General features: G+C 39.4%; 1 protein-coding gene across 11 annotated transcripts in view; it reads left to right on the top strand.

Moving 5' to 3' along the window:
* The window catches only part of MAGI2 (membrane associated guanylate kinase, WW and PDZ domain containing 2), a 1,504,283-nt gene that overhangs the window by 663,780 nt on the left and 820,503 nt on the right, over window positions 1-20,000 (top strand). The window contains exon 1 of one of the 11 annotated variants that reach the window (XM_056117964.1): window positions 12,767-13,275. The exons of the other annotated variants lie outside the window; for them this stretch is intronic. The gene's annotated coding sequence lies outside the window, so the exon portion shown is untranslated. Of the gene's footprint in view, window positions 1-12,766; window positions 13,276-20,000 lie in introns of those variants that run through there. 11 annotated transcript variants of the gene reach the window in all.

Here is a 20,000-nt window from a genome sequence, read left to right as displayed (position 1 = left end):
TCACCTTTCCTCACAGAAAAGAATTTCTAGGGGTGAAATAGTGAAGAAAGAGAGTTTCATATTGAACAAAACTTGCTTAGATGTGAGAGGCGAGAAAGAAGGGAAATGTGTGTTCAAGCGAGAATATAGGCTTCCCAGAGTAATAAAAAACCTGGAATGGCTTTTAGGTTATTTAAAATTCCTCTGATTTTTTTTCCCTGGAGTTCTCTCTATACATAGAAGTCAATCTGGGCACTGTTTTAGGGAAAACCTTGTACTGTTGATGGCCCCTTCATAATCTCACCCCTTCTTGGGTTGATGGTTTTTTATAATCTCATTAAGATTTTTCTGCAGCTTCTTTTTTTCTGAGAGCATCACCTTTCTCTGAGTGCTCTATCATTATCTGGGTAGGGCCAAGTTTTCTGTGTGGTGCCTCAGTTTCTCTGTCTCCAAAGAGTTCAGGATTTGTATGTCAAAGGAATGGGTCTTGATGCCTTTGGGCTACTTTAGGGCTGGTATCTCTTCTTGAGATTTATTATTTCCCAAAAGTGTATTTTACCACCTCCATCTAACTGCCTGCAACAAATGTATATCTGTTTTTTTACAAGGCAGAAGCATATTGTGGTATAGTTAACAACTTATGTTTTATGATATTTTCTCCCCTATATCAATTTAAAAAATGGTATTTGATCCTCCTTTAAATCACATTTCCTCTAAACAATAGTGCTGTTATAAGCACATTTTTTTTTCTTTTTACCTTTATTTAGAGAGCGGGGAGAAATTTCTACACATTTTATGTGTGATAATTCAGGTGTTCGTGCAAATTTTCTCACATAGAATACCTTTCACGTTCAACCCTCTTTCACATCCTTCCACTGTCTCTCACAATCAGAAGAAATGAATAAGATAAAGTAAATTGTATCAACAATCAGAAGTCATTCCTCAAGCAAATACTCTGAATATAATTTGTGAGGCAGTCCACCCAAAAGCTCATGGGGCCAGGTAAATTACACATGAAATTTTCCGCCCGCATGGCAGAGCCTGGCAAGCTACCTGTGAGGTAGTCAATATGCCAAACACAGTAACAAGTCTCATGATGGAGACGTTACTGGGCCCGCTCGAGCAAATCGATGAACAACGGGAGGACCGTGACCGTGATTTTATCAGTCACCTTACTTTCATTTGGGAGGAATTTAGGTGATTGCCACTGTTTAAGATGAGCTATAAGGAGCACAGATCCGTGAGATAGTTTTGTTTTCCAATTCTCTCAGGTTTCCCCACCGCTCTTTGCTGAGATAGTACAGATAGGTCCTCTGGTGAGTACTTGCTCATAACCTACTGTATGGGTTAACTTCAACATATTTTGGAATTTGAAAAAAGTAGGCTCCGGATCTGCATGATTGTTGAAAAAAATAAACTGATTAGGGCGTAATCAAAATATGTTCCTTGAAAAGCATTTGGACCAGAACTTTGATATTTTTTTAATTAAAATGCCATATAAATTTAGCTAACACACACATACACACACACACACTCACCAAATATGTGGGCAATTACTGACTAGCATTGGCTTGAAAGAGGTTTTGTGTATATCTCTTTCCAACTCCAGTTCCTTGACTTTTAAGTTGGGAGCTTAAAATTGACTGTGGTGACATATTTACTTTACAGAAATTGGCAAATGCTTCAAGTCCATTTTTTCCCCCACAGAGCCAGTTGTTAAACATTAAGCAACAAATCACTGCCATAATGAGGCACATATTCATGAAATTTCCATGATTGCTCTAGGATTCTTCACATTTATTAAATTACTATGTAATCAATAAGTCATTCTATTGACTAATTCAATAAAACATTTAATATTTTGACTACTCAATGAGGATTTAATTTTTATATAATTCTATTCCAATTCTCTGTCCCACAGGGTGGCAGCATGGTGTAGTAAAAAATACCTGGAACTTTGTACTGAAAACTGTTACTACCTGTCTGTCCTATGCCTATAGTCCCTTGACCTTGACTTAAGCTTACTGAAACAAAAATTCTTTCAGTATGTTTTTTGTTTTGTTTTGGGGCCACATCTAGAAATGCCCAGGGCTCTCTCCTGGCTCTGCACTTAGGACTCATTCCTGCTGGTACATATGGGGTGCTAGGGATTGAACCCATTCAGGCAGATGCCTTACCTGCTGTATGATCTTTCCAACTCCCCAAATTCTATTGTTCTAAAATGGAAATGATTATATAACCATGGAGATTAAATGGGGTAGAGTGGGTGGAACACAGTATATAAGAAAATGTTTGAGAGAACTCACCTTTCCCAGTATCATGGAAAATTATTGAAGATCCTCAGGGAATGTTTTACTTCTTACTCTCATGAAACCAAAACATGGACTGGATGACATCTTGGAGAAACTTCAGCACTGACATGGGATGAGGTATCCAAAGCTAAGTCTCCTGAATCTTTACCAAATTCAACATCTGCTTTTTCATGGTATCATCATTTTGTGGTATATCATTTCCTGTTGCTAGGAAAAGCAGATAATTAGCTATTTCTTCTGTATCTCCTCCTCCTTCCTTCCCTTTCTTCCACCCTTCTTCCTTTTCTCTTTTTGGTACTGGGATTCAAATCAGGGTAACAGCCATTGTGGCCTCATGCAAGGCAAGTGCCCCCTTCCTGTGCTATCTCTTCCTAGACTTGAATGTTTTTGTTTGGGGACCACACCCTGCAGTGCTCAGAGGCCACATCTGGCAGTGCAGGGATTAATTCAGCATTGTAGTGGCAGTCAAGTGCTAATAAGAGCCTTTACCTTTGTACTATCTCTTGTCCTTCTCTCTTTTTTCGCCTTTTCCTTATTTTCTCAGTCTTACTCAATTTGATTTTGGTTTTCCCTGAGTGAAGTGCCTCATTTCACAAAGGCTCTTGAAGATAAAATACAATCACATTTTTTGAACAATGTGATTATCTTAGGCTAAAAGACACAAATTATGAGGTAAAGAGATGTGAGTCTATCAGGTGATCCAAGAAAGGTGATCCACGGAAGAAAACAATTGCTGATGGTTTATGCATTTATTTTTATTTTAGTGCATTGTGTTTGTTCATGACAAAAAATATATGTATAATTGTATACATTGTATAAATGTAAATTTTTCCTATTAAACAAAGCATAATAAAACAAAAAGAAATGAAACACCTAAACTTTATTATTTAAAATACTATTAGTAAAATATTGAATATTTTGAAAGCTGCTGCAGGTGTTGTTGAGGCTTTTGCATGTGTGCTAATTGTAAGTCACCTACTTGCAATTCTTGTCTAAAGCCAAACAGATCAGCACCTTCAGGCCCCATCCAGCAGGGGTTAGTTGCAGAGAAAGAGACAAACGCACTGAGCAGACTGACAAATCTACATAGGAACTGTCCAAGCCTTAGGTCACCTGGGCAGTCCTCAGTGGTCTCACAGGCCGTTCATGCAATATAATATCATTCCCTCACACTGCCCAGATTCCCAACAGGTGAGTCCTGGTTGACAGAGACAATGAGGACAGTTAAGTAACATCAACATTCAATGGGTATACTAAGAATTGAGGCTGGTATATTTTGCATAGCTATCAGAACACACCCTTAAAATGCAAAGTCCTGACATTTTTCTTTTCTTTTTTTTTTTGCCACTGTAGTACTTACATCCAACAGACTTTAACCAGTCTTATTCTATACTTGTCTGGCGCATTTTTGAAGCCAGCAGATATGTCATCTATTCTATTCTTTCCTGCTATGTTATTTTTTCCCTGGGTGCATTTTTGCAAAACCTTTGCATTTTAATACCTAAACCTACCCCGGAGCCTCTTCCATCTTTGTTTTTCTTTTCTTTTTTTTTATATGGGAGATGAATTTCAGCAGTTTTAGTTGCTATGCTTGTTGGGGTTCACACATTTTAACTGTGATGCTTGCACACATACGGTGGCCAGCCTAGAGTTCACACACTTGGTTGTGGCACCAGGGAACACACACATCAGTACCTCTGGGATGGTGTCCAGGCAAGTGGGGATGGTGTCAGAAATTGAACTTGTGGCCTCACAAACTTTTAAGCAAGGCAAGTCCTTTGCCCCTGAGCTCTCCACAGGCCCAAATAGTTCTGACTTTTCAACTTCTTTTTAGTTGCATGCAACCTTCAGAATTGGCATCAAAGAATGTCTCAAGAATGGGACAATTTTTCTTCATTCTTTAAGGAAAATCTGTCTAGTAGACAGCGAGAGAAATCCTGAGTAAATAAATTTTCCAGATACAGTAGCAAAGCCTTTCTTCTTGCGCATATGGGAACGGAGATGTGTGCAGGGCAACACACAGTTCTGAGACTGAGGCTAAGGGTCACTTCCTCAGAAAAGCATTGACCTTTGGCCTCAGATTCACAGAGCATTTCTGCAAGAGTTGATTAGCAGACACACTTCCATTCTAAACCATGGGAGTTTTCAATGTTTAGTCTCTGCAAGAATCCCTGGCTCTGAAATCCACCTGGGTCATTCTCTGGGAGTCATCAGCAATCCGAGAAGGCCCATCTGGAAGTTGGTTGGGCAGGGCAGGGGTACAGTTTCATTTTCATTTACAACTTAAGGCAGCATATTATGTTGTCAGTTATCAGCAATCAGGAGGGCATCAGATAGGGAGGGCATCAGATCAACTTCCAGGGAAGTAGAAAGAGTAAGATGCTAGGGAGTGAGGGAGGTACCAGTCTCTTAAGTAAGGCAGGAGTCCTCATGTACTCTCCATGAAATGGTACTGAGGGACACTCATCCTCAATGGTTAAATTGCCATAAGAAACCTAAAATTATAGTCATATCTTAAATATTGAGTTTCTATGTTAACAAACAAAAGCAGCTATTAAATAGATGACTGACAACTTAGATAAAGCAAGCTCAAACTATTTCCTGCATACCTATTATGTGCTGTTTGTGCTTGCAATTTCATAATGGCATGTACTTTTAGTTATTATACTGTCTCTATCTCTGTCTCTCTGTCTGTCTCTCTGTCTCTCTCTCTTTCTCTCTTTGATAAGAAAATTCAGGTTTGGGATATTAAACTATGCTGCCGAAAGTCACACAATCTGTTCATGGTGAAATTATTGTTCAAAACCATCACACACTGATTTTATGTCTTTGTGTTATATTAGTCAAGTCATTATATATAGCTATCTTCTTTTTCATTTTTCTTTATGATTTGATTTGGACTTTGTAAAATCTGTGGCTTGTTTAGTTGCCACAATTTCAGTAGATATATTTTAGGTCATGGATTAAAATTCTGAAAATAATTTTTATTTCTACTTGTATGAAATGGATTTGTCTTAAGATATAATACAAACCATCTAAAATCATGAAGACACTAAGAATTTCTACTGCAGGTAAAGCATACAAATTTACACAGCAGATGCAATTCTATTTTGGTTTTGTTATGAGATGAGAACCAAATTCGTGAAAGACTCAGAAAACCATGGAGAAAGTGCCATTGAGTGATAAAAAGGTCAGAGGAGGAAAAGTGGAAAGTATGGAAACAAATTACACGTACTTCACAATGTTGTGTAAGCTCAATACAGGCACAATTGGACTTTTAGCAGCAGCTTGTTGCCCCATAGATGGAGTTCATAAGGTAAAATGCATAATGGTTTATGGACAAGAATATACCTCTGGTTAAAATAAAGACCAAGATTCTTCCTGCCTTTTAGAAGTCAGAAAAGGGATGACTCATTATGAAATCATAAATGCAGAACCATAAAGGACAGCTGTCAACAATAGGATTAATTTATCCCCATTCAGTACAGAAAGCATAGCTACTTGCGCTTTGGTCTTTTCAGTAATATGTAACATATTTTCATGCGGATTATTAATGCATGGCGATTTAGCTTTAGAGGATTTGGAAGCCATCAGGATCAGATCTTGGGCATGCAAGGTCTGATCTTGAAACTTGTTTATGAATAGGAAAAACTAGAGAAGGGAAAGTATCTGCATATATTTTTTATTCATAGACAAGAAGGTAGTTCAGTATAAGATTTTGATTATGGCCCATTGGAATATGATAGTGTGTTTTAAATGAAGGCACCAATAGGCTCAGAATATGCAACACTATCAGGTAAAAGTCAGTAAAACAAAATATTATAACACCATTCATGGAAGCTAATATTTATAGTGTACCATAGCACAGTGCCAGAACACCATAAATATTGGTGATGATGGTAAGAGGATGATGATAATGATGGTGCAAGTGGTAGTATTGGTGATGATGATGTAGTAATACTGGTAGAAGTAACTATGGTATGCTAATTACTATGCCTAGCATTTTATATGATTCATCTCATTTAGTGCATGACAATACTCTGCAAAAGATACAATCACTGTTTTACAGTGATGTAATTGTCTAGTACCATAAAGCTAGGAAATGGTGAAGTCAGGGTTACTAAAGCCCCATGTCTATGACACTGTGCTATATTTAAATGTCTTTCTTAAAGCACCTGCTTTGACTGGTTAGTCAAGACTAAGAAAAATCCAAAGCAGGAATTTTCTGCTTTTTGCTTTTCTTCTCTGACAATGGGGTAATCAAACTTTAACCATTCTGTATGATAATTATGGATGCATGCACATACATATAACTATCTCCAAGCAGAACAGCATACTTATGACAGTCACTGAAAAATGCATTAATTTTGCATAAACAGTCAAAAAGAGATGAGTCGTTTTTGATGAAAACTCTTATGGAGCCTCTGAGGCAGAGAGAAAGTTCCATGAGATACAGATCCTGCAAACATTAACTACTGCTACCAACCTGTGAGTAATCTACAGGTACACTCAGTGGTCAACAGCGTAGTATATCGATTATTTAGTCCATACTCACAGAATCCATCTACAATAGGATTATTTCTTATTTGAATCAATAATTCAGAGTATATAAAAGAGGTATTGAATTTTCTCATTATTATGTTTCATCATAGATTGCAAAATACAATAGCCATATTTAACATGTATACTTTCCCATTGTCAGATATGATTTACTATTAATTTGACTTTGATTTCATTTAAGTATGATACCATATCTACCGAAAAATTCACTTACCTGACTAGTATATTGTTTAGTTAATAAAAGTGTTTTTAGAGCCAGAGAAATAATATAGGGCTTAAGACACTTGACTTATATGTGACTGACCCAGGTTGGAGATCCTGTACTGTATATGGTCTCCCACACACTTCCATGTGTGATCCCCAAGCACAGAGACAGGTGTAAGGCCTAAACACAGCCGATTTCGTCCCACCTGCCCAACCCCTCAAATAAAAGTTTGCTTACTAATAAAGAGATCACAAAATATAAGGAGATGTTTTATGGAAATTTTGGAGATATTTATTTAGAGAAAAGGATAGCAGTTTATACATAAAACTGATAAGAGTTGATTTTTAAGATGAGTTAATGTTTAGATTATTCTCAGATGCAAAATTTGGCTTCTTAAAATTATGCATGTATACCTTTTTCCTGCCTAGAAGTCATCACGCACATCTAAAGGTACAATAAATTATAGATGTAATAGAGAAGTTGATTATTAAAGAGTAATTGGTTCATCTTAAATTTTGTATTTTATGCTAGAATAACTAAAAGCCACACAAACTACATTTAATGATACACAGAATCATGAGATTTTTTTGCCCCTAGTTCTCATATTAAGGGGATAGAGAAAATTTGATTTTCACTTATCAATAACAAAGTTATTAAAAATAAGAATCACTGTCACTGTCACTATCCTCCCGTTGTTCATCGATTTGCTTGAGCGGGCCCAGTAACGTCTCCATTGTGACACTTGTACTGTGTTTGGCATATTGAATACGCCACGGGTAGCTTGCCAGGCTCTGCCATGTGGGCGAGATAGTCTCAGTAGCTTGCCAGACTCTCTGAGAGGGGCAGAGGAATCGATCAAACCTGGGTCGACCAGGTTGGCTGCATGCAAGGCAAATGCCTTACCCGCTGGGCTATCAATGAGTATTAGTTCTAGGCATTGTACTAAATGCTTAAGATAAAGATTCATTTGAGCCTCTTGATTAAACTATGAAATCAGTCAGGAAACTGAGGTAGAGAGATTAAATGACTTTCAAGTGGTAGAATTCTTAAACCTAAGGAGAGAGATTCCAGTTCCTGAAATTGAGCCTTTAGCCTGAAGGCAAGAAAAGAAAGCAAAATGGTAACACTATTGACCGATGTAATCAAGACTAAATTTTGGATTTCAGATGACAAGGGAATAAGATATTATATTACACGGATCATGTAATACTGACTGACTTGGTTTCTTTTTTTTTTTGACAAAAGATGCACCATTATTATTTAGACTTTATACCCCCAAATCAGAATGCTGAAAAGGCATTGTGAAATAATTTGTTTTCTACAACTGGTTACAGAATCAAATGATGTTGTGTGTCCGCTATTGCAGCCGCGTGATTTTGGATTTCTGGTATTTTACTTATTAAGACTGGAAGTATTTCTGCTGAGAGTCAGATAATTATGAGATTGGTTTCTGTGGCTATGGAACCATGGCCGTGCTGAAGAGTCACTAGTGGGGGGCAACTCGTGACCTCGGTAGGGCGTGAAGGACAAGCTGGGAACACCCCTTTCCCATGAAGTTTCAGTCACCCCGTCATGACCAGCTCATACCTGGCTTTCCATAAAGCTCCGAAGCGGCTGCCATCTTTCTTTCCAGAGGAAAAAAGGCAGAAGGGAGCAACACCCTTTCCCCTCCAGACAGGCATGGTGGCGTGGATTAAAGCATAGTCCATTCACTTTGCTGCCGCAAGCTGCCGGGCTCTGCATTAAGTCCTTGTGCTTCTGGAGCCATGGCCGTGATGGAGAGCTGCTCCCTTCCACCTTTTACCCTCTGGAAAGAAGGATGGCAGCCGCTTCGGAGCTTTATGAAAAGCCAGGTATGAGCCGGTCGTGACAGGGCAACTGAAACCTCATGGTAAGGGGGGCGTTCCGGCTTGTCCTTGACGCCCTACTGAGGTCACGAGTTGCCCCCCACGAGTGGCTCTCTGACTTCGTTTCTAATCCAGAAACTAATTTATTGATTTTATATATTGATTTATAAATTGGAAAAGTTTTTAAATTTTTTCCAGATTTTACTTTCCTCAATAATTAAGTATTGATAATAGTGCCTTCTAGAGTTATTGTGAGAATTAAAAAAGCTAAATCCCTTAGCACTTATGTAAGACTTTTATAGTAATATTATCCTGGTTTTGCTATCATAATATCTGTATGCCTTAAGTGTAAACTCTAGTACAAAAGCAGAAAATTCCTCTGCCTGGTTCCTGGTATTAGCAGTGACTCCATAAAAGATAGAAAATATAGAAATGGAAAAAGGAAAGGGGCATATTTTCTAGCAAGGAGAATCAAAGACACAGACTAGAAAAAGATCCTAAGGTGAATGAGAGATCATAAACAACCTTCACCATACAGGACAGAAGCTTTTACAGATAATAAAATAACAATGAAATTGAATAAAATATTGTATATAATATATTTCCTGGGGGAAAATCCGGGCATTCATCATATTATTTGTCAATATCTATGTGAAAAACTTATTTAGGTATAAATAATCAGAAGTTTCTATTTTGGCTAAATATCCTGAGCTTATTAGCTCTTTCTGGAACCATCTTCATGTGTCTAGTCACCTGGTACACTTGTGATAAACAGATCCCTGTATTTCTTCATTGGTTTTGGAATGGAACCAACAATCTATGTATTTTACTATCATTTGCAAGTAATTCTGATCATCAGGGAATTAGTTTGGGAAACAGTGCTCTAATTCACCCTTCATATTGCTGCCAACATAATCTTCATAACACATAATTTGCCAGCCAAGGAACCTTAAATAACTTGCTGTTGCATCTCAGATAAAACACAAATCCTAAGACCCATTCAAGATCATTTATGGCTTCTTGTAATCATCCTCTCACATCACATCCCCTATGGGTCCAGCCACAGCGCACTGCACTCCTTTCAATGCTTGTTTACCCTTTGTGTCTGTTGGCCTAAATACTCCCTATTTTTGCTTTCTTTATAAGAGAAACAGACACATTCTTAAGGACTACTGTTCAAATATCAACTGTTCTCTATAACTATGCCCCCTCACATAATTGAAACTGTTTCTCCCTTTTCTGGTTTTGTAATACTTTGTATTACATCTATTGTATGTCCAAAGTACATGTTTTGAATTTCTGAAAGGGTCTGTCAACTTATTAATCTTGTACACCTTAGTGCTTCATCTCGTGCTGAGCAAAACAGAACTTCCCAATAAACAAATGCATAGGTAAATTTTCTTCTGCACTTTGCCAGCACTTTAATTTGTTCCTTGAATGTAGGGGCACATTTTGGAAAAGTTGGTTGGAGTTCTTTGCATATTATATCTGCCAATTTAGTCTCACCTTTGGTGGTTTGTTTGTGGACTACACAAGACCATACTCATGGGCCACCCCTAACTCCTGTACTTGGAGCACCGTATGTGGTGTTAGGATTTGAGTCAGGTTTGTAATCATAGCTGAAGGCTAGGCAAGCACCTTAACCTTTGCACTATATGTCCAGCCCTCTCCTCTTTTGTTGACTTTTCGTTGGTGAACTTTATAAGTCTCTTTAGACCAAGATTCTTTGATTTTAATCATAAATCTTGAAATATTTACAGTCCAGGAACTATCTTAGCAGTTCATTAGGATAGCATTGAGCTTCAAATTTGCCCTATACTAGAGTTTGGGTTAAGGTTCATGTATTATTAGACTTAATAAAAATAGTGTCTCTTGGGAGCCAGTACAGCAGGTAGAATTCTTGACTTGCATGTGTGTCAAACCTGAGTTTGATCCCCAGTACCTCATGTGCTCCCCTGAGCCTGAGCAGGAGTCATCCTTGAGCACAGAGCCACAAATAAGCCCTGAGCACTGCTGGGTGTGGCCCAACACAAACAAAAATTCTGACGCACGCATAAAAAGATAGCTTTCCTGCTCTTTTTCACTGCCAACATTTTATGTGGTCAAGGCAAGGAAAATGACTCCACGGACAAAAGAATAAAGGCCAGAGGATGGGTGGGAGGCACAAAAAGTGGCGGGGGGGGGGGGGGGTGGATAAATACAGCACAGAAGATACCCAGAGTTAAAAAGGAAAAAATAAAAGTCAAAAAAACTGCTCTCTTGCTTATAAAAGGCTATAAAATGAAATCTATGTTTTCATCTTAGAAAATTTTAGGTCTTCCTAAATGTGCATAAGTCAATTTACTTTTTTTAGGTGAGATTTAAAAAAAAATTGTTCATCCAGTGTTTTGGTGCTCATTTTGTAGCAAACACTGAAGCTAAATTTGCAGCCAGTTAGCATATAATTTATTTTAAAAGCTTAAATAGGATCTTTTCCATGCAAGGTAAAGCTTTTAGAATACAAAACAAGCAACAACAGTGAATAGCCATTATTCATTTCCTGTCTACCCCTGAGTGGTGTTTATGGAAGAGACTGGGTGTATTTCAGCTGGAGTGTCCAGTCCCTGCAATAAATGTGGCAATCTCAAGGCATTACTCTTGAGAGAAAGAGCGGCTGTTTGTGTAAGAGTTCAAAATTCTATCTTTAGTGGCAGGGGGAGTGTGATTCTATGTCAGTTCTACCACTATTTTCTACTTTTGCTGAAGTACCACCAATATTACTATACTCTTGGAATTAAGAATCCATAAGGGGAACACCAAATGCCAACACAGAGATTGCTAGTCTGATGCTTATGCCCCCAAACTTGTGGATATTTGTTCTAATGACTTCTTTTTGTCTTTAAAATACTTTTTATCATGGTCCTCAAAATAATTTGTGACAATTTTCTCCTTTTTATCTTTGGTCTTGATTCTGAGAACTGATTGCCCATGCTATTTAGTGGTAGAGACAAAAGAGATAGTTTCCATTGCCCATCAAACTTTAAGGCAGGGAATAAATTGGTAATAAGTGTACTCTTTAGGGTCTAAGTCTGTGTATTATAAATTGATCTTCAATACCTATAAGGTGAGCACACGTTTCTCTTGCCTTTCTATCTGGTGCCCTGAGTGACATTCTTCTTTGAGTTTTTGCTGGATTAGGGCTAGAGGGGAGAGAAATGCTACATATATTCCATTTATTTTCTATTTTAAGAGAGAGGGAAAGACTGGAGGAGAGAAGGGAGAAGTTATTTGCCTAAAAGCAAAAAAAATTATGCATTGTTGAATCTCAATCCACAATAGAAAGCTATTGATTTTTATCCCTGATATGTGCTCTGTGTGTTTTTAAAAATAAATTCACTCCCTTATTTTCCTTTTACACTATTATTAGTTTTTTTTGTCTACTATAGTAGTTCTTAACTTTGATATAAGTTGAACTAACTGTCAAAGAAAAGGCCAATTACTAAAGGTGTGTAAATAGTAAAATAACTGATTCTTTGACCCTGAAAAGAAAAAGAAAGAGTCATGAGTATGAGTTTAAAAGATTTGTTCAGTCAAATGATTTGAAAGGATGTAGCTGTACTATTAACGCTGAAAAGTTTAATTACATTTCATTATATTATACTAGCTTCTCTTAATTGCTAAAAGGGGACTATGAAAGCAAAAACAAAAATGCCTAATCTCTAGGAGCTAGATTTGCGTCGCTGCTTTGTAATGTAAATGTGCCAGTGTGTGTATTAAAATTCACACACTCCATCCATCTCACTGGCTTTTAACGAAGGGGTCACCTGACTTCACCTAGAGCCGCTCCTCCCCCTTCCACCCCCCTACTCTTTCCCAGAGGAAATCCAAAAGTGAGAGATAGAACAGAGCGTATAGAACACAGGTTCTCCTGCTGAAAGATGTAAATCCTGCTGAAAGACCACCACAGAAAGGAAATCCAGTGAGGTAGCTGGAGGGGGTGGGGATAAAGAAACGGAGGAAGAGACGCGCAAGCAAGGAGAAAGGAGAAGAGAGAGAGAGAGAGAGAGAGAGAGAGAGAGAGAGAGAGAGAGAGAGAGAGAGAGAGAGAGAGAGAGAGAGAGAGAGAGAAGTGCTGCATGCTTCATCTTTGAGGAGGGGAAAACAAAAGACCTCAGCGGCAGTTTTGCGTTGCTGTGTCTGGCTTAAAGAGGAAAATTCTAGGCATCCATGCCGAAAAAATCAGAGCTCAGCTGAGACGACTTCTATCAAAAACATTATTTTATTTGAGGATGGATTGGATCAGTACAGGTGGTTTGAGAAGACACTGACTAAGGACCATGGAGAGGTGGGAGAGGACCTTCGACTTCTCTGCTTCCTTTGAACAGAGCTCTAGGTTAGTACACTGAAACTGACCTGGGTCTGGCTTCAGTATCTGTGTATGAGTGTGTGTGTGTGTGTGTGTGTGTATGCGTGTGTGCGTGTGTGTCTGTGCGCGCTATTTTTAACCTCCAAGCCCACTGCGCCCCAAACCTAAGTCAGGTAATGCCATATTCCCCCAGATGTGAACCTAAACTTGGTTTGACTCTCACTTCATTTACAAATGCCTCTCTTTGGCTTGCAGAGCTTTTGTTCCCTCCAGCTAGTAGAGAGCCATCATGATGTCTCCTTCTGAGTCAGAATGTGTATTTCAGCCCTAGATTGTCAGGTGGCTGTTTGGAGACTAGTTAACATTTTGCTCCAGAAGGCTGCAAATGTCTGATTAGGTTATTGTGAAATGTAAACAGCAAATATCTGCTGACTGAGCATTTCTAGTCATGGCAGAATAATTTAGAGCTGACGGCGTTTTCCTTCTCTTTAATTTCTCATATAATTGAGTTCAAATATAAGTTTGCCATGGCACACTCCCAACAAAGGCACACGCCAGGTATGCTGCCTGGAGAATGTTTCTATTCCTCCCCTTGGAGCTAAAGCTTAGAAATTAATCTTGTTGGTACCTGGTTGGAGGAAAGAATAGAATGTGTCATAATTAAGAGAGGGGCAAAGCCTTCTTTAAGTGGGTACAGATGTGTGTAAAAACAGCACATCATTTCTCTTGTTCTTTCTGTGTGTGAGAGAGAGGGAGAGAGAGAGAGAGAGAGAGAGAGAGAGAGAGAGAGAGAGAGAGAGAGAGAGCATAGCGAGTGTCTTTTGTTCCAGCGTGTGTATTTTCCGTGTTTTTACAAAGAGCACTGCCTGTGCTCTCGGGTGATAGAACACTGGGATGCCCATTTGCCTTTGTGCACTGGTCAAGAATCTGCTCTATTCAGAAGTAAACTGCCCGAAGGTATTAGTCAAGAAGCTGGAAGAGGGTGGAAGGAGGGAGAGGGGGTTTTATTCCCCCCACCCCCCACCCCTGTTAGCTGTGAAGTGTCTAATTCACATGATTTTAAGAGGAAACGGGGGAAGGCATTTAGTTTGGATTCGGTTGCACATCGGTGCCATGCAATTGCCAAAAGACCCCGACAAGGCGATGCTCCGAGCTGAGACAATCCGATGGGAAAGAGACTAAGAAAACGTGCTGGGTGTCTGGCTGCGTCCCCTTTGACCAAATTAAGAGCGGCTCTGGCAGTGCACTAGCAGCCGTGAGCTGACATTTTCTTGTGAACCTAGTGAAAAATGGCTCCATCGCTTTCCTCCGGTCCTGAGGAGCCGGGTGCCGTGGAGTCGAGCCCCAAGCCCTCCCCACGCTGTGATTTGCTCTTAGGGCCCTGAACCCGCGGGCACGGGCCGGCTGGGCTGGGCGTCGTCGGCTCTTCCCATCTCGGGCTGGCCTGGGGAGCGGGTTGGTGACGGTTGTACTTCAGAGCAAACTCCCCAGCCAGGCTCGCAGAAGCTCTTTCTTTCCAGCAATAGCCGGTTTCCATTTTTTAACCCGGTAGATTCGATATCGTTGGACCTGATCGCACTTTTGGTGTTGTTATTGTTGTTGTTGTTAAGTGGGCTCGTCCACAATTTCTCTAAGAAGAGAGGCACGCTTGGGTGACACTCTCCCTTTGGACTCCCGGAATGGGAAAGGACAGGTAAACACGCCAAAAAAAAAAAAAAAAAAAAAAAACCCAAACTGGGACTACTTGCCACTTATCCGTCTCTGCCAAGAGAACACTCCCTTTTCTGTGTCTCCGGCGTTGGCTTTTTTGAGGGGCACTGAGCTGGGTGATGCACGGGCAAACACGCGTCCCGGCCGCTCAGAGTTTGCATGCAGGGAGGGCATGAGCTCCGGTCCTGCCCGCCGCCGCCGCCGCGCGTGCTGATGGAGGAATTCCGGGGCTGAGCTGGGAGTGGAGGTGTGACAGCAAGCTGCACTGCTCCTTTCTTTAGGCTTGGGTTGGTGAAAGCTCCAGGCGGCAGAGGCAGGGCGCACTTTTGCAGAGAGCTGCGTGTTGGAAGGTCTGGCAAGGAACATGTGTTGTTTGGGGGTGTGCGAAGTCGGTTGTTCTCTCTTCTGCAGAGTTCTAAGATGACTGTTGACTGCACGGTGGGGGAGGAACGGGTTGGGCACTAGAGATTTGGGGACGAAGTCTACAGCCCTCCACTGGAGAGGACAATAGTGCAAAAGTGTGTGACTCGTGCAGAGATGGTCATTATTTTTTACATTGTGTGAGAATTCTCTAATTCTCGATGTTTAAGGGGGGGGGGGGGGGGGGCGGAAATAGCCTCAGATGCTTTCCAGTAACGTGGCTCAGGGTTATCTCTACTTCATGACAAGTAAGACCTCTGAGTACAATCTTCTTAGCAGGATAATGCTGAAAGCTTCCTAAGTGTTTTAGATATAATATCATTTGTTCCATAAAGGATATCCTTTTAAGGATTTGTATCTTAGATACATTTATATGGAATGGGAGTTACAGCACAGATTTTGTTCTAGTCGATTTGGAATCATTTTGATAAAAGTTAGAGCTTACAGAGGCAGTAGGATTCACCTCTTAGTAGAACGGAAATGGAGCTTTAACACCGCCTGTAGATCTGATTGCCGCTTTTATACATGTGGACAATTTGACTATGGTACATAGTGTGCTTTGGGGAAATCAGTGTAACTGCAGTGGAATAATGAGTAAAACAATAGGTACTACAATGAAAATGTGGATCTCATGCTAATGGGAAGGTGGTCAGGGACACTGTAAAATACTGCTAATGTCTACAGGTGAAAAGATTTTATTCCAAAGTTTCAGGGAGCTCGAGGAGCATGTTTATAAAATGACAGTCATGGCACAACCTGTGTTTTCAGGGACAGGCTATCCTGGTATTTTAGCTAAATATAAATGCATGCAAATATTTGTAAACCTTGGGAACTTCCCACCAATAGGATTTTGTTGAAGAAGCAACAAAACAAATGCAACATAGAGCAATTTGCAGAGCATCAGGGGACGAAGAAAATGCATGAGTAAAATGACGTTTCTTGCCGGGAGGTATGTGTGATTCTCAGGATACCAATACCAGGAGACCAATAAGGATTTAGAACTGATTAAAGTGTACCTGTTGAAATTAATTTCAATATGCCTATAATCTTATGGCTTCAAGCTTAGACCATTTAGTCAAAGGAAAAATTGAAAATGTTCTAAGAGCAAAGTTTTTAATAAATTGCATGTGCCATGAAAAAGAAGTGTTGAGATCTTACAATTAGCTTCCAAAGGTATGTTATCCTAACTGAAGAATCCTTGAAATAGTTTTGAACAGAAAACTTACAATTTTCTGAGATGTTCTGGTGTTAATGGCCTTCTCTCTAATGTCCTTTCTCTCCCTCACTTTTAGAACTCTACATTCTTTATTCCACTCCTAGTTTTCAAAAGCTTTATTAGGTAGCAGCATGATATTAAATAAGTAGGGGAATGAAAAAAGCCTCTGAAATTAAAATACTTTAATTTTTATGTTCAACTTCAGGTACATTTCTCTTCTAAGTCTGTCATGTCCTCAGCTTTTTCTCCAAGTCACACAACATGCTGCAATCTCACTTCTAAGACCTCAGTTGTTAATTCCAAGGATAGATTTTTAGTATAATCGGAAAAAACAAAAAAAGTGCACTGCTATTCGACTGCACTACATGGTACTTAAAAAAGCGATTTGAACCCTATTATATGAATTGCCAGCTTAGTGATTCATAGACAACAGAAGTTAAAGAAAATACTGTACATGTCAAATATATTAAGCCATGTAAAATGTACTAAATATACAATGTGGGAGTTAGTTCTTTCCCTAGTCCTCAGTGTAAGTATGTCTTTTTGTCCAATAGGCAATTTTTCTAGAAGTGCAACATTGCTCTACTACCATCCATATATCTGCTACACATCTTCCAAACATGTCATGATCACATCTAGGGCAGCAGAGATGATTCAGAGGGCTGGAGCACATGCTTTGTATGTGGGAACCCAGGGCTCAATCTCCAACACCATCTGGTTTCCCTGAGCACCAACAGGAGCCACTTAAGCTGGGCCAGAAGCAGTCGCCTGAGCACCACCTAAAAAGAAAACAGAACAACTACATCTAAGGCAATTAAAGTGATAATGATAAAAATGTCTTAATCGACATGTTTGGACATTTAATAGTCATTCTGTGAAAGAACACAGATTATCTATTTTTTTCTCTTTTAAAATAAGTAAAGCAAAACAAACTTTGAAGTCTTTAAGTATGCTGACATTAACATGTATTATAAAACAGGAGACTCATTGCCAGGCAATCAGCCGGTGGAGGAGGAGAAGCAAACTTAATTGATGACTCAAGTTGAAGCATTTCAGTTCAGGAAGTTCCCATATTAATGGTACCCCAGCTGAGCTTCCAGAACCAGCTACTCAAATAGCTCATCTTTCTCTTCCCCTTGGGACAATGAGGTGGAGAATAATACATTAAATAAAAAGAATTACCTGTATTATTAGACTATCTCTGGGACAGAACAATTCTGGACTTTTTTTTTATATCCTCTCTGAAGTTTCTTAACTTTTCTACCAGCAACAGATTACAAGTGACATTAGAAGCTACCCAAGGCTCTGTAGACATCACAGGCCAGGCCATGCACTGCCCAGAAAGGTACAAGCCGAGTCTAATAGGAAAAGCAAAGGGATGAAAATAATTTATGACCAATAGTAGAGAATTGTTTGAGCTTTCTTTTTTGTCCCCTTCACTTCAAGGACTATAGAATCCCAAATGCCAGGGTTAGAAATTTCTGGTCAAGTGTTGAAGGATTCGCCATTTGAATTCACAGAACTTTTCCGATCCCTTCCTTTTGTTGATGTTGGTGTAATGACCAAGAACCATACATACATAGGGGCCTTACTCTGGGATTTGATTTTGTCATTCACCATGGGTCATGTTTTGTTAGTTACTGTACTTGCATACAGGACCTCCAGGGGTTGAACTGTTTAGTGGTGAAGCTCGCACATTCTGGTTGTTATGTTCACAGAGTCTGGGGGTTAAGGGCGGGGGGGGGGGGGGGGGGGTGGTGAAGAAAGGGGGAGGGGAAGCTATTTGCAAAGAACACTTTAGTGTGCACATGTGCTGGCCAGGGGCTTGCAGTCCCGACCACGGAGGTTGCACCTGGTTTTAGTTGTAGTGATCACTGTTTAATTGCAGTCTCTCACACAGCTGGCTTTGGAAAGGCTGGAAAATGTTTGTGGTCCTGGGGAACACAGACGGTACAGCTGCCAGGATCCTTTTCCGTGCATGTGGGCGATACCAGGGAGTGAACTCGTGCCTCCTGCTTCCAAGGCAGGTGTTGCAGCTACAGAGTTATCTAGCCAACCACAGAACAAACTAAGAACAAACTCTTTGCTTTCTTAGAAAGCATCATGCTTCCTTCCTTTTCAAGACCTCAACTCTGGCTGTTTTCTCTCCCAGACACTCTTCTGCCCTCTTTGTTTACTAGAATATTAAATTGACTCTATCAGATGTGCTCAGGGATCATTAGGCTTTTTCTTCATTATACTAACCAGGTTTCTTTAAGTTGTTAGTTTTATATTAGTGTCATTATTTGATTAATGTCTCTATTTGCTAGGAGGTAGGATCTTCTGAAGTCAGAGTCCAAATTTGTTTTGCTCATAATAGACTCCCTAGCCCCTCAGATCATGTTAAACCGCATACTAGATATTCACTAAACATTTGCTTAATGATGAATGGATGAATGAATATTAATATTGGTATGCTAGTGAAAAGAGAGTATATTTAACTTGGGCTCCCCAAAACACAGTTTTCTTTATTGCTTTAGCTAATTTGGACACTTGATAGGTAATGTATACTTGAATGTATACATTCCTGGAGTGTTCCTTTTCTCAGCAGTTTTCCTCAAAGAAAAAACATTTCTTTATGATTCTCCAAAAGGCATTTGACTATCCCCAATGAAGAATTGAGAGGACCAGTCTTAGACAAAGTTGTAGTTTGTATTTGCCTCTGGAACTCCTGCTAAATCATGTATTTTTTTCTATGTCTACCTCCTGATACTCTTACCATCTTTTAGTTCTTTATATTCATGACCTTGTAGGTCTCCTTTGACAGTTTGGCTATACCTTGCTAACTAAGATTCTAATTAGCTTGTGTGCTTTGAAAGCTGACCTAAGATGTGGATAATTCAAGCAGTATTAACATTTGAAACAATGGTGTCATGAACTGATTAGTGGTCATTTTATAAAGGACTGTGAAGCAGAGTATAGTATGAGGTTTACCTTTAGGGAACTTACCTTTCTGTACTTTGATGAGAAAGAATTGACAATAGCTCTCAGGGTCTGTAATCAAGAACTGCATTTGAATGAGCAGATTTTAACAAACTGGAGCACAACGAAAAGACTTTCTAAGACTTTGGAGAGGCAATGTTCAAATTATCCAAGAGGAAGGATAAAATTGAACAATTTTGGAAAACCATGAATAAAATTGTTTAATGGATTTAGCACCAAGGATCTTTCATTCTTTATATATAAGATATGGTTTGTGTTTATTTCCCCAACTATAAAAGACAAAGTATCTTTTTTATTGAGAAATTGGATCAAGTTTATACTCATTCATGTTATAACCTTGAGAATTAGGACTTGCATGTAAATTTATTTCCTATTATTCCTTGAAGTTTTATATCTCTGCATTTAAAACTAATCTTGAGGAAGT

The sequence above is a fragment of the Sorex fumeus genome, unplaced genomic scaffold, assembly GCF_029834395.1.
Source record: "Sorex fumeus unplaced genomic scaffold, SorFum_2.1 ptg000037l, whole genome shotgun sequence".
Lineage (NCBI taxonomy): Eukaryota > Metazoa > Chordata > Mammalia > Eulipotyphla > Soricidae > Sorex > Sorex fumeus.
This window is presented reverse-complemented; position numbering and strand designations above follow the sequence as displayed.